The 12014-nt window shown below is 41.2% G+C and overlaps 1 protein-coding gene across 3 annotated transcripts in view; it reads right to left on the bottom strand.

Annotated features, from left to right (window-relative positions):
• The window catches only part of SLIT2 (slit guidance ligand 2), a 268516-nt gene that overhangs the window by 101389 nt on the left and 155113 nt on the right, over positions 1-12014 (bottom strand). The gene's annotated exons all lie outside the window — the stretch shown is intronic.

Raw genomic sequence — 12014 nt, 5'->3', positions numbered from 1 at the left:
AGGAAAATCTTTTAACAGTAGAGAAAGCACTTGAGCAAATCGTGTCCTACGCAAACTGAAAGGCAGATTTCTTCCACTAGACTGGCAGCAGCTGCGGTGCACATGAAAACTTTTGGACTTCTTCCTTTAATGAGTCACCATGACCACTATCTTAGTGAAGGGTGAGTTGTTTTCAGTTAAATCTTCTTACCAGAAAGATTACTTTGTTTGCACTGAACTAATTAGTTGATTTCAGTTTGGGGGAAGGGAATTTTGGAGGTGGAAGAGAAGAAATATTTCCTAGTTTTATAGATTACTGTCTTTGAAAGATATTACCGTCTTTATGTTTTAGATGATCTTCCATCAGTTACGACCATGATATAAACCGATCAGACACACACCATGAAGAACAATTGGCATGATATATGTTTTTTAAGCTATGAAAGGTACATGACTTTGTGTGCCTGGCTTGAATAGCGATTTATGGTGTTTGTGTTAAGGTAAAGATATCCACTGCATATATAATCCTAACAGAAAGTTAGACAATATTTCACAACCAGTATATATCATTAACTTACGATGTCTCTCCAATGGATATACTGAAGCAGTCTGAATTTTTTTGGATAAGACCGGTTCCTGATAGCAAGTTGTATGAGTGCAGTAACTCAAGACATAAACAAGAATACCGGAGAAAAAAAGCACATAACTTCTCTAATTTTAAGTTATGTTTTATAATTTGGTTTTAGCATAATGACTTTCAAAACCATGCATAAGAACTAAAAGACTATAATGAAACTTTTCTCCCCCTAAATTATTGAGCATACCAATAATCCTAACTACATTTTAGAAAGCTTTTTTTCCCCCTGAGAGTTTCTTTTCTTCTTTTCAAATTATTAAAACAGCCTGAGAACAGAAGCTGATCAGACACGGACCAGCAACTCTGGCCCATCCTCATCCTTCCCCTCTCCCCAGTCTCTCTTCCTCATCATCAGCCCCGCCCCATCTCCATGTTGGGTCTTTTCTATGTGGGATCTCTCCATCCCTTTGGAAAGTCACTATTCCTTTCTGCCCTTCCTTCCACAAAGCAGCAGATAACCTTTGGCAGTGCCCTTCCTGTGAAGCTCATGAAACACCAAACAACAGCTGTCATACTCAAAACCTTTCAGTTGTCACAGTGAATTAAATATGTTTTGCACCCATATCTGCAGCATTACCTGGGTATTTCACATACTTACTAATCTTCTGCTATTTGAAATGTTAATGTTTATATGAGTTCTGCTATAAGAACTAGTAAGAACTAAATAAAAAGCTTTCATCTAATAAGAAAATGTCTGCTTTAAAATGTTTTTATTTATTGCTTTTGCTGATACATCTTCCACTGTAGAAACATGTTGCTAACTTGTATTTTCTTCCCTTTTAGCATATGTTGTCTACCAGATAATGATAAATAAATATCTAAAAATAAACTTTGTTATCCCACAAGAAGAGCATTTAATGACTAACAGAAGATGTTGCATACATCTGAAAACTACCACCCTCATACAGAAAAGAACTGGTATCTGACAGAAAAACCTTCTTTACTCATTCATAGAGGCTGCGTTAAGAGTTGGGACAATTTCAGTCAATCTGCTTTACTCTCCTCTTCTTCATAGCTTAAGGACACTTTGTGTCCCATGCAGGAGAGGCACAGTGCGGCTTTACCTTCTTCTCCTTTGTTCAGAAATGATTACATTCGCCTCATGTGCCAACTAAATGGTAAACATTGTTTACGAAGTCATCAGAAAAAGTCAGAAGCCTTTCTAGATCCTTACAGTAGCTTCCTCCCCATTAAAACATTTAGGAAAAAAGTTTCTAGTTTTAGCACATTGTACGCTGGATTTCATATCATTAAAATTTTTCCTTGGGAAAGGAACAGAGTGCACAATATTGATGACTGCAACACCATTTTTGGAAACAGTCACTGTTCTTAATGTGTCCCTGTATTTTTTACAATAGAACTGACTTATGTTTCCTATTTCTCAATTCCCTTCTCAATTTCAATTTCAAGAGGAATCAATAATTTCAGAGGCATTAGTTGAGAAAGATGTAACAAAATAATGTAAAAATTTATTCTAATTTTTTATCAAACTTCAGAAAACTGCTTGTTTCCTGTGACTATTACTATTTTTTGTGATTATTCTTTCATTTGGAAGTCAAGTGCTTTTCTTCTACTTGCCATTTATTTTGCTAATGTAGTTCATTTTGCTCTTTGCTAAATTTTCCCTGTAAAACATTTTGAATTAATACATTTTTTTAAATATACATAATGTAGCAAATTATTAACCTTTTTCTTTTATCCCAAAATTAAAAAGCAAGACTTACAAATACTTCCAAGTAAGGCGTACTTACTGAATAAACTAGAAAGAAAGGGGGAACAGATCTATAGTTCAATGGCTCCATCCCCTCAAAATTATCTAGCACTCTACACAGCTAAACCCACAATTATTTTCCAGAAGCAAAATTAAAAAAAAAGTCAAAATGAAACAGGAGAATGCCATGAAAAGGATGATGAACGCAGAATGAACAACCTGTAAGTTATATGATGCAGTGATACTATCACATCAGTTTGACTTCCCAGGAATAATGCAATTTAGCAATTAGATGACAAACAGTATCAAGACTATTATAGCATGGCGAGCAAATATATTCCTGTTCTAGCATGGGAGCCATATTAAGCCATATCCCATGAAAGTTCTGTTAGAGTGGTTTATTTAAATATTAATTAGAAAATCTTTATCTGTAGAACCATTTCTACTTAGTTACTCTATATATCTACAATCATCCTTGCAAGTCCCCTCAACACGATTACGACATCCTGTTTAGTAAAGCAGAGGCACCCTCACTTTCCAAAGTAGCGTTGATGCAAAAGGGCCTAAAGGCTCTTGAGAGTCCAACTACCTTTTGCATGACACTTTAACATTCAACGGAAGCATAAACTAATTTTCTTTAAAATTCAAATCCTCGAAGAGGATTTGCATTATTCTCAGTACTTGTCATAGCCAAATAAAACTTAAAGATAAAATTGAATCCATGTCTTCCTACAACAGAGTTTATCAACCCAGTCTGAAAGAACCTTCTATGTCAATCTGCTTTGTATTATCATGGGAAAAATCTACAGGAAACTGCATAAACCACAGTGACATTTGCTACTTTTCCTAGTAAAAGCATAGGCTACATTTTTCAATAGGGTAAATTCAGATACCGTGTAAAATTTTGCATCAGTATTGACACTTGACTTAGCAGGTGAAACCACACCTAATTCAGCTGCCTAGATGTTATTCACCTACTATTTATTGTCACTCAAATAAATACCTTGCAAGGAAGGTCTCGGTTCACATTCAGAGATTTCTGATTTGAAACTCATCTTCAAAGCCAAATGCTTTGCTTGATTTAAAAACATAATTGACTTTAACATTTTGTAAATGATTTGGTTGACAAAAAAACAAAACTGTTTTCAGCAGGCCAATTTTTAAGAAAGTAGTCTGAAATGAAAATAACAACTTTAAAAATAGTACTGAAATGGTATTTATTGAAACAGTCAGAAAGAAAAGCTTTTTTTTCCTAAAGGCCATAAGGTCACTGACCAGTTTGGCAACAAGAGTTTTAGAAGGCACTAGAAAAGTGCACCTGTTGTTTTCTTCATTCCTTCAGAGCTATTTTTTTCTTTAATAAAAATCTTAAATATACACTGAATGTATTTCACTAGCATCCTGTGAAAATCCTTCTTGATGTATACCTGAAACATAGGTGGCTGAACAGACTAGTAGCTGAATTAAGATTCCCAGTAAGAACAAGTATGTGAAATATGCCAATTCTAAATTATTAAAGCATGCCTTAGACAAGCAATGCCTTGGATTAGCCCTTGTACAGTTTGAGTAGACAAATATTCTTCCAGTTGCAGTGGAGTTTTGTGCATGATCTGAGAAGAAATCAGTAACTAGAACATCTTCAGCAGGACTCTGTGGTTTTCGACTGCTAATAAAATTGAACTTCAGAAAAATGTCCAATCATTGCCAACAAAGATTAATACAAAATTCCGTTATGCCTTTAGTGACAATGACAGTTTTAAATCTTTCACAATAGGCATAAAAGAGGTATCAGGGCAACACCAAGTAATATTAATCAAGGTTTCGGACAAAGGTTAGCGTAATGGAAAGGACTTTGAGTGGATGCTGGTGTCTGTCTTTCTCTCCACTAATTCTCCATTTTCCCAGCCAATTTAATCTGTGAAGCTACTACATTGCCCTGCAGCCTTTATCCTTGGCGTGACGGCTACAGTGCTCCCCACTTGCTGGGGAAAAAATGGAACCAAATGAGCACAAAGCCACCAAAGAAGAGGGTAGCCCAAAGTAAGGCCAGACCATGATAAGAAAAACAGGGCACAAGATATCTGCAAGAGATATGATGGAAATGTTCCTTAGTATTTTTAGTATCATTTGATGTTGCACATATTTAGCATCACAAGTCAGCCATGATGTTGGTGTATTCCTTTCCATCCTCTGCCACATATCAATTACACAGCAGAAGAGAAAGTTGGAATCTTAGAAAATTTTACATACTTCAAATGGAAATGTCATAATATAATTTCATCAAAATCATAAGAGCAGGGGTCAAAATCTAATTCTCAAAAACTGAGCATAGTACTATTGTTCAGTTGTGTTTCAGATTTGTTTGCTTTTTAAGCCCAGTTATTTTTCTTCCTAGTAACCAGATTCAAGAAACAACCCATCCAAACTTATAATCTGGGCAGCTAAAGCATTTTCTTACCATCTTAAATACAAACAAAATTCCTGAGGTTGGGGAGATTTTAAACATCTTTCACATCCAGTGTCAGTACTGTATCACCAGGGAGGGCTACGAAACCGTCATTAACATGTATATTAAAAAATCTGTGTTTCATTTCCCATCTATGTGATAATTTCTATTTGTTTTTTAAAAACAGTGTCTGCCACTGTGTCCTCTGAAGAACCTAAATTCTTGGTCCATATTTTTCTCCTTGAAAAAGTAGCAAGTTAGGAGTAACTTTCAGAATTATATTTCCAGAACTTGCACCCTAATTTCTGTGAAGTCCCAGATCAGCAGCTACACTAAAAGTGGATTATTCTTCAAGTCATTGCCCTTGAACAGGAAAATCAAGACTTTGAGACAGAGCAGCTAGGTTTTTTCCTACATTTGAACTGCCAAAGTACTGGATACTGGGTTTCCAGTCTGGGGAACCTGTACAAAATAAGCTTCCCTCATTTTTTGTCACTTCTGAAGAACGTGATTCATTACCAACAATTGGGCTATATTGGTGAGAGTGAAGCCAGGACACTCTGTCTAGCATTTGTGAGATAACATCTGAGTTGTGCATCCAGTCTCAGCCTCCCCAGTAGAATCACAGAATTACAGAATCACAGAATCACTAAGGTTGGAAAAGATCTGTAAGATCATCAAGTCCAACCATTAAAAAAAAAAAAAAAAAAAAAAAAAACCCAAAAAAACCACAAAAAACCCCCAAAAAACCCCCACCCACAAACCAAAAAAAACACACCACAACCCACACCAAAACAACCCACCCAACACCACACAGCACCATGCCCATCAAGCCACATCCCACAATGCCACATCCACACGCTCCTTGAATACCTCCAGGGAGGGTGACTCCACCACCTCCCTGGGCAGCCTGTTCCAGTGTTTCACCACTCTCTCAGTAAAGAACTTTTTCCTAATATCCAGCCTAAACCTCCCCTGGCGCAACTTGAGGCCATTTCCTCTTGTCCTGTCACTAGTCACTTGGGAGAAGAGACCAACACCCACCTCTCTGCAACCTCCTTTCAGGTAGTTGTAGAGAGCGATAAGGTCTCCCCTCAGCCTCCTCTTCTCCAGGCTAAACAACCCCAGCTCCCTCAGCCGCTCCTCATAAGACTTGTGCTCCAGACCCCTCACCAGCTTCGTCGCCCTTCTCTGGACACGCTCCAGCACCTCAACGTCCTTCTCGTAGTGAGGGGCCCAAAACTGAACACAGCATTCGAGGTGCGGCCTCACCAGCGCCGAGTACAGGGGCACGATCACTTCCCTGCTCCTGCTGGCCACACTGTTTCTGATACAGGCCAGGATGCCGTTGGCCTTCTTGGCCACCTGGGCACACTGCTGGCTCATCTTCAGCTGGATGTCAGTCAACACCCCCAGGTCCTTTTCTGCAGGGGAGCTTTCCAGCCACTCATTCCCAAGCCTGTAGCGTTGCCTGGGGTTGTTGTGGCCAAAGTGTAGAACCCGGCACTTGGCCATGTTGAATTTCATCCAATTGGCCTGGGCCCATCTATCCAGCCTGTCCAGATCCCTCTGCAGAGCCTTCCTACCCTCAAGCAGATAAACACTCCCTCCCAACTTGGTGTCATCTGCAAACTTGCTGAGGGAGCACTCAATCCCCTCATCCAGATCATCAATAAAGATATTAAACAAGACCGGCCCCAAAACTGAGCCCTGGGGGACTCCGCTTGTGACCGGCCACCAGCTGGATTTCACCCCATTTACCACAACTCTCTGGGCTCGGCCATCCAGCCAGTTTTTTACCCAGCGAAGAGTACACCTGTCTAAGCCACGAGTCGCCAGCTTCTCCAGGAGAATACTGTGGGGGACACTGTCGAAGGCTTTGCTGAAGTCCAGGTAGACAACACCCACAGCCTTCCCCTCACCCACCAGGCAGGTCACCTGGTCATAGAAGGAGATCAGGTTGGTCAAGCAGGACCTGCCTTTCCTGAACCCGTGCTGGCTGGGCCTGATCCCTTGGTTGTCCTGCACGTGTCCCATGAGCAGCCTTAAGACGAACCTCTCCATAATCTTCCCCGGCACCGAGGTCAGGCTGACAGGCCTGTAGTTCCCTGGATCCTCCTTCCGGCCCTTCTTGTAGATGGGCGTCACGTTGGCAAGCCTCCAGTCGTCCGGGACCTCCCCCGTTAACCAGGACTGTTGATAAATGATGGAGAGCAGCTTGGCAAGCTCCTCCGCCAGCTCCCTCAGCACCCTTGGGTGGATGCCATCAGGCCCCATAGACTTGTGAGTGTCCAGGTGGCATAGCAGGTCATTAACTGCTTCCTCCGGGATCATGGGGAGCCTATTTTGCTCTCCATCCCTGTCTTCCAGCTCAGGGAGATGGATACCCTGAGGATACCTGGTCTGGCTATTGAAGACTGAGGCAAAGAAGACATTAAGTACCTCAGCCTTTTCCTCATCCTTTGTGACAATGTTCCCCACCACATCCAGTAAAGGATGGAGATTCTCCTTGGCTCTCTTTTTGTTGTTAATGTATTTATAGTATTTTTTGTTGTCCCTCACGACCGTGGCCAGGTTGAGCTCTAGCTGGGCTTTTGCCTTCCTAATTCCCTCTCTGCATGACCTAACGAGGTCCTTGTATTCTTCTTCACTTGCCTGCCCCTTCTTCCAGAGGTGACAAATTCTCTTCTTTTCCCCGAGTCTCAGCAAAAGCTCCTTGTTCAGCCAGGCCGGTTGTCTTCCCCGACGGCTCTTCTTACAGCACATGGGGACTGCCTGCTCCTGCGCCTTCAAGATTTCCTTCTTGAAGAATGTCCAGCCTTCCTGGGCCCCTTTGCCCTTCAGGACCGTCTCCCAAGGGACCCTCCCGACCAGTGTCCTGAACAGGCCAAAGTCTGCCCTCCGGAAGTCCATGGTAGCAGTTTTGCTGACCCCCCTCCTTACTTGGCTAAAAATTGAAAACTCTATCATTTCATGGTCGCTAAGCCCACGACGGCCTCCGACCTTCACTTCTCCCACCAGACCCTCACTGTTCGTAAACAGTAGGTCAAGCAGGGCACCTTCCCTGGTAGGCTCCCTTACCAGCTGCGTCAGGAAGTTATCTTCCACACACTCCAGGAACCTCCGGGACTGTTTCTTCTCAGCTGTGTTATACTTCCAGCAGATGTCCTCTAAGTTGAAGTCCCCCACAAGAACAAGGGCTTGCGACTGTGAGACTTCTGCCAGTCGCTTGTAGAACGCTTCATCGGCTTCTACGCCGTGGTCGGGTGGTCTATAACAGACCCCCAGCAGGATATCCGCCTTGTTGGCCTTCCCCCTCATCCTTACCCATAAGCATTCAACCCTGTCGTCACATTGAGCTCTATACAATCAAAGCACTCCTTGACGTACAGAGCCACCCCACTGCCTCTCCTTCCTTGCCTATCCCTCCTGAAGAGTTTATAGCCACCCATCGCAGCACTCCAGCCATGCAAGTCGTCCCACCATGTTTCTGTGATGGCGACCACGTCATAGCTGTCCCGCTGCACGATGGCTTCCAGCTCCTCCTGTTTGCTGCCCATGCTGTGTGCATTGGAATAGATGCACTTGAGCTGGGCTATCGATCTTGCCCCCGACAAAGGCACGCCACCCCTAGGCTCATCTCTAGGTACCCTGGCTTCATCCCCTTCCCCCTTCAAATCTAGTTTAGAGCCCTCTTGATGAGGCTTGCCAATTTACGAGCAAGGATCCTTTTCCCCCTTGAGGATAGCTGAACACCGTCTGCACTCAGCAGACCCGGTGCTGTGTAGACCGCCCCATGGTCAAAGAATCCAAAATTCCTCCGATGGCACCAGTCTCTGAGCCACGCATTGACCAGGTTCACTTTCCTATTCCTATCAGCGTTCCTCCCCGCCACTGAAGGGATTGAGGAAAACACCACCTGTGCTCCTGATCCCTCAACCAGTCTCCCCAAGAAGACAGGCGCTGACATGCTGGGCTGAGTCCAACGAGGGCCACCAAGATGGGAGGGCTGGAGTAGGGGACATTTGGGAAGAGTCTGCAAGAACTGTGTTTGTTCAGCCTTAAGAAGAGAGGATGAAGGGGGGATCTTACTGCTGCCTATAACTGCCTAAAGGGAGGGTATAGACAGAGCCAGACTCTTCTCAGTTATAAGACAAGAGTCAAGAAACAAAGTGGAAAATGGAAAACTCCAATTAGATATAGAGCAGGTTTGTTGGAGCTGATAGCTTTTTGGGGTTTTTTGTTCTTTTTACTGTAAGGGTGTGGCAGGTTGCCCAGCCTGTCAATTCTCATAATACCTTGCCCATTTTGCTTTTATCTTCTACAGAATCTATACTGTGAATGTTATTAAGAAGACGTCCAGAAAGGAAGGATCATGGCCACATTTTACGGAAACTAGACAGCTTCTTCCAAGAAACATCAAGAGGACTCTAGAGCTAACATATTAGCAGGAAATCAAAAGATCATAGTGGTATCATCAACCTTAAAGGAAGCAATTTCCTTCAGATAATCTGAGTTAACATCTAATTCCCTTTGCTCTACAAAGACTAGAAGTACAGTAAGATATTTTCCAAAATATTCCAACTCCTGATTTGGATGGGGAAGTACTTAGGGGGAGTGAAAGAATGGTGAATCTCCATTCAGGAACACGAAATATGTTATCAGGTCAAGTTCTGTAAGATTTGTCAACTGCCTTTGAAACAGCTTAATAGAGCTACTGTACAGGATGGTTATCAATCCTTGAGTTTAAAAAAAAAAAACCTCTCTGTGATTTATATTGAAATTGATGTAATTAATGTTGTTACACAAAGCAAATCTTGAATTTACAACATGTTTTAATACCGGTTTCTTTACTCTTTCTACCTTCACCTACCATAAGTTTGGTTAACATCTTGAACATTATGCTCAACTACTGGGTAATTAAAGAAGAAATGCCAAAATTAGAACAGATATTGAATTCTGTTTATGACAGTTCTCCCTAAGTATATATAAATATTTGGTTCCTGGACCTTAGGTTAGTCACCCAATAGATGCTAAATTCCTTCATAGAATCATTCAGTTTGGAAAAAACCTTTAAGATCATTGAGTCTAACTGTAAACCTAACACTGCTAAGTCCGCCACTAAACCATGTCACTAAGTGCCACATCCACACGTCTTTTAAATACCTGCAGGGATGGTGACTCAACAGCTTCCCTGGGCAGCCTGTTCCAATGCTTGACAACCCTTTCAGTGAAGAAATTTTTCCCAATATCCAGTCTAAACCTCCCCTGGTGCAACTTAAGGCTGTTTCCTCTTGTCCTATATCACTTGTTACTTGGGAAAAGAGGACAACACCCACCTCGCTACAACCTCCTTTCAGGTAGTTCACTTCACAGTTTCCTTTGTTTGTCAAGTGATGCTTTCTATACCTATCGCTTATCAAATAGCTCCCTAATTTTCTTGAACAATGAAAAAAAAAATAGTCAAATTCTTGCCATCACCCTTCTCTAAGTGTAATGTCCAAGGCTAGATGGAAGGCTAAGTTTCAGATCTCCTTGCCTAAGCTTCTGGAAAGGCACAACGGCTTGATCTAGTTACATAAATGCTGTGCTAGAACCCACCCAAGTCACCCCACAAACTCACTCATCATTCTGATACTCACATCTATACCTCACACACATGTTCTTACAGGAATGTAGGTAGCTTTCGCAAGGCAGAGAGATTTATTTCTTAGTACTTTCAATTGTAGTGGGATCATAAAGATTTCAGATTAAGGGTTTGGTGGGTTTTTTCCCCTTTTTTTTCCCTGAGACCACCAATAAAAGAGATATCTGTAGTATTTATGCTATTACAATAAACTATATGCCACAGATACTATTTGGACTTTGTGGCAATGCTATGGCTTTTATGAATGTTTTTTCTTAATTATCTCCCAAAAGAGAAAGGCTTTAAAGGGCGGATCTACTGTTTTACGCAAGTTTTAGGCATAACTCAGGATGCTTGCCTTGAAAATACACACCAAGATATAAATATTATCTTAGGTAAAGATTAGCATCCTAATTCAGTTTCTGACTGGAGCTATCTCACAATATGTAAGTATACTTATTACCTTCTAAAATACTTCCCTGCCACTAGAAAATTCTCAATGATGCTGTTATTTTTACCAGCAAAGTTCCTTTCTGTAGCTGTATCAATTTTCAAATATAAAAGATCATGCAGAAGAATGCAGGCTTCTCCTTGTAGACAAGCCTCTTTTAGACCATGAATAATGACGGGACCAATTCTGAATAGAAACTCATAAAACATCAATTAAACAAAGTAACAAAGCTATTTTGAGAAGCACTTGCAAGTTTTTGAACATAATAGATTTGAACATAATAGTTTTTCCACTGAGATGTAGTAGGATTTCATTGTGGGGAAGAACCATATCACAAGCATGGTTGAATAAAAAAGAAAAAGGCAAATCTCTAAATATCTTAGCACGTAGGCCAAACTCTTGGGCATTCTGCTAAATCTTTGAAAAAACATCCTCCTAACGGATTTGTGTGCAGTGCTGCGGGCAGCAGAATGAAGCAGAGTCCATCACAGGAAGACAGTAATGCAAAGGCCTTTCTGTCCAGTCCCCTCTTACTGGGGATAAAACATCATGGTCATCCTCTTCGCAATCACAGAGCACTCTGTTTTCAAAGTAGTACAACTCGAAGTTTCATCTTTCTTTTAACACTGGCAAATTCCATTAATAAAAAGTATTTCAATAGAAATTGCATGAAAGCCTCATATGATGGCCTAATAGTTCCCTATTTTTATTGATGCCACATAAGATAGCAATTATATTTTTTCACAGCTGCATCACACTGGCAGCTCCATAGTCTTTCTGGAACCCACTAGTGTATGCCCTCTGTCTTTGTTGGTTGTTTATAAGTGATGAGTCTTCAGCTTAAAGCAGGGGTTATAGCTTTTGAGTGCATGACCTTACATTTCCTACTATACAAGTTCATCACAGTCTTCAGGTCATTCAGCTCTTTCAGTCCACTAAACTGATCTACTGCTCTAAACAGAAAGTCGAAAAGTCACTGCTTTGCTTTGTCTTGAAATTCACATATTTCCACATTTAGAAGCCATCAGAATTCAAAACCTGCCCATGAACTTCAGGGTCACTATCTCCAGGAAAGTAAGTATCTGTCTTTTAGAAAAGACTTATTTTAGCACAGAAGAAAACCGCGTAAGAAAAGTAGTTACACAGTACAAAAATATATGCTAG

This window comes from Gavia stellata, chromosome 5, assembly GCF_030936135.1.
Source record: "Gavia stellata isolate bGavSte3 chromosome 5, bGavSte3.hap2, whole genome shotgun sequence".
NCBI classification, from domain to species: domain Eukaryota; kingdom Metazoa; phylum Chordata; class Aves; order Gaviiformes; family Gaviidae; genus Gavia; species Gavia stellata.
Note: the sequence above shows the minus strand (reverse complement) of the source record. Positions and strands in the feature narration are given on the sequence as shown.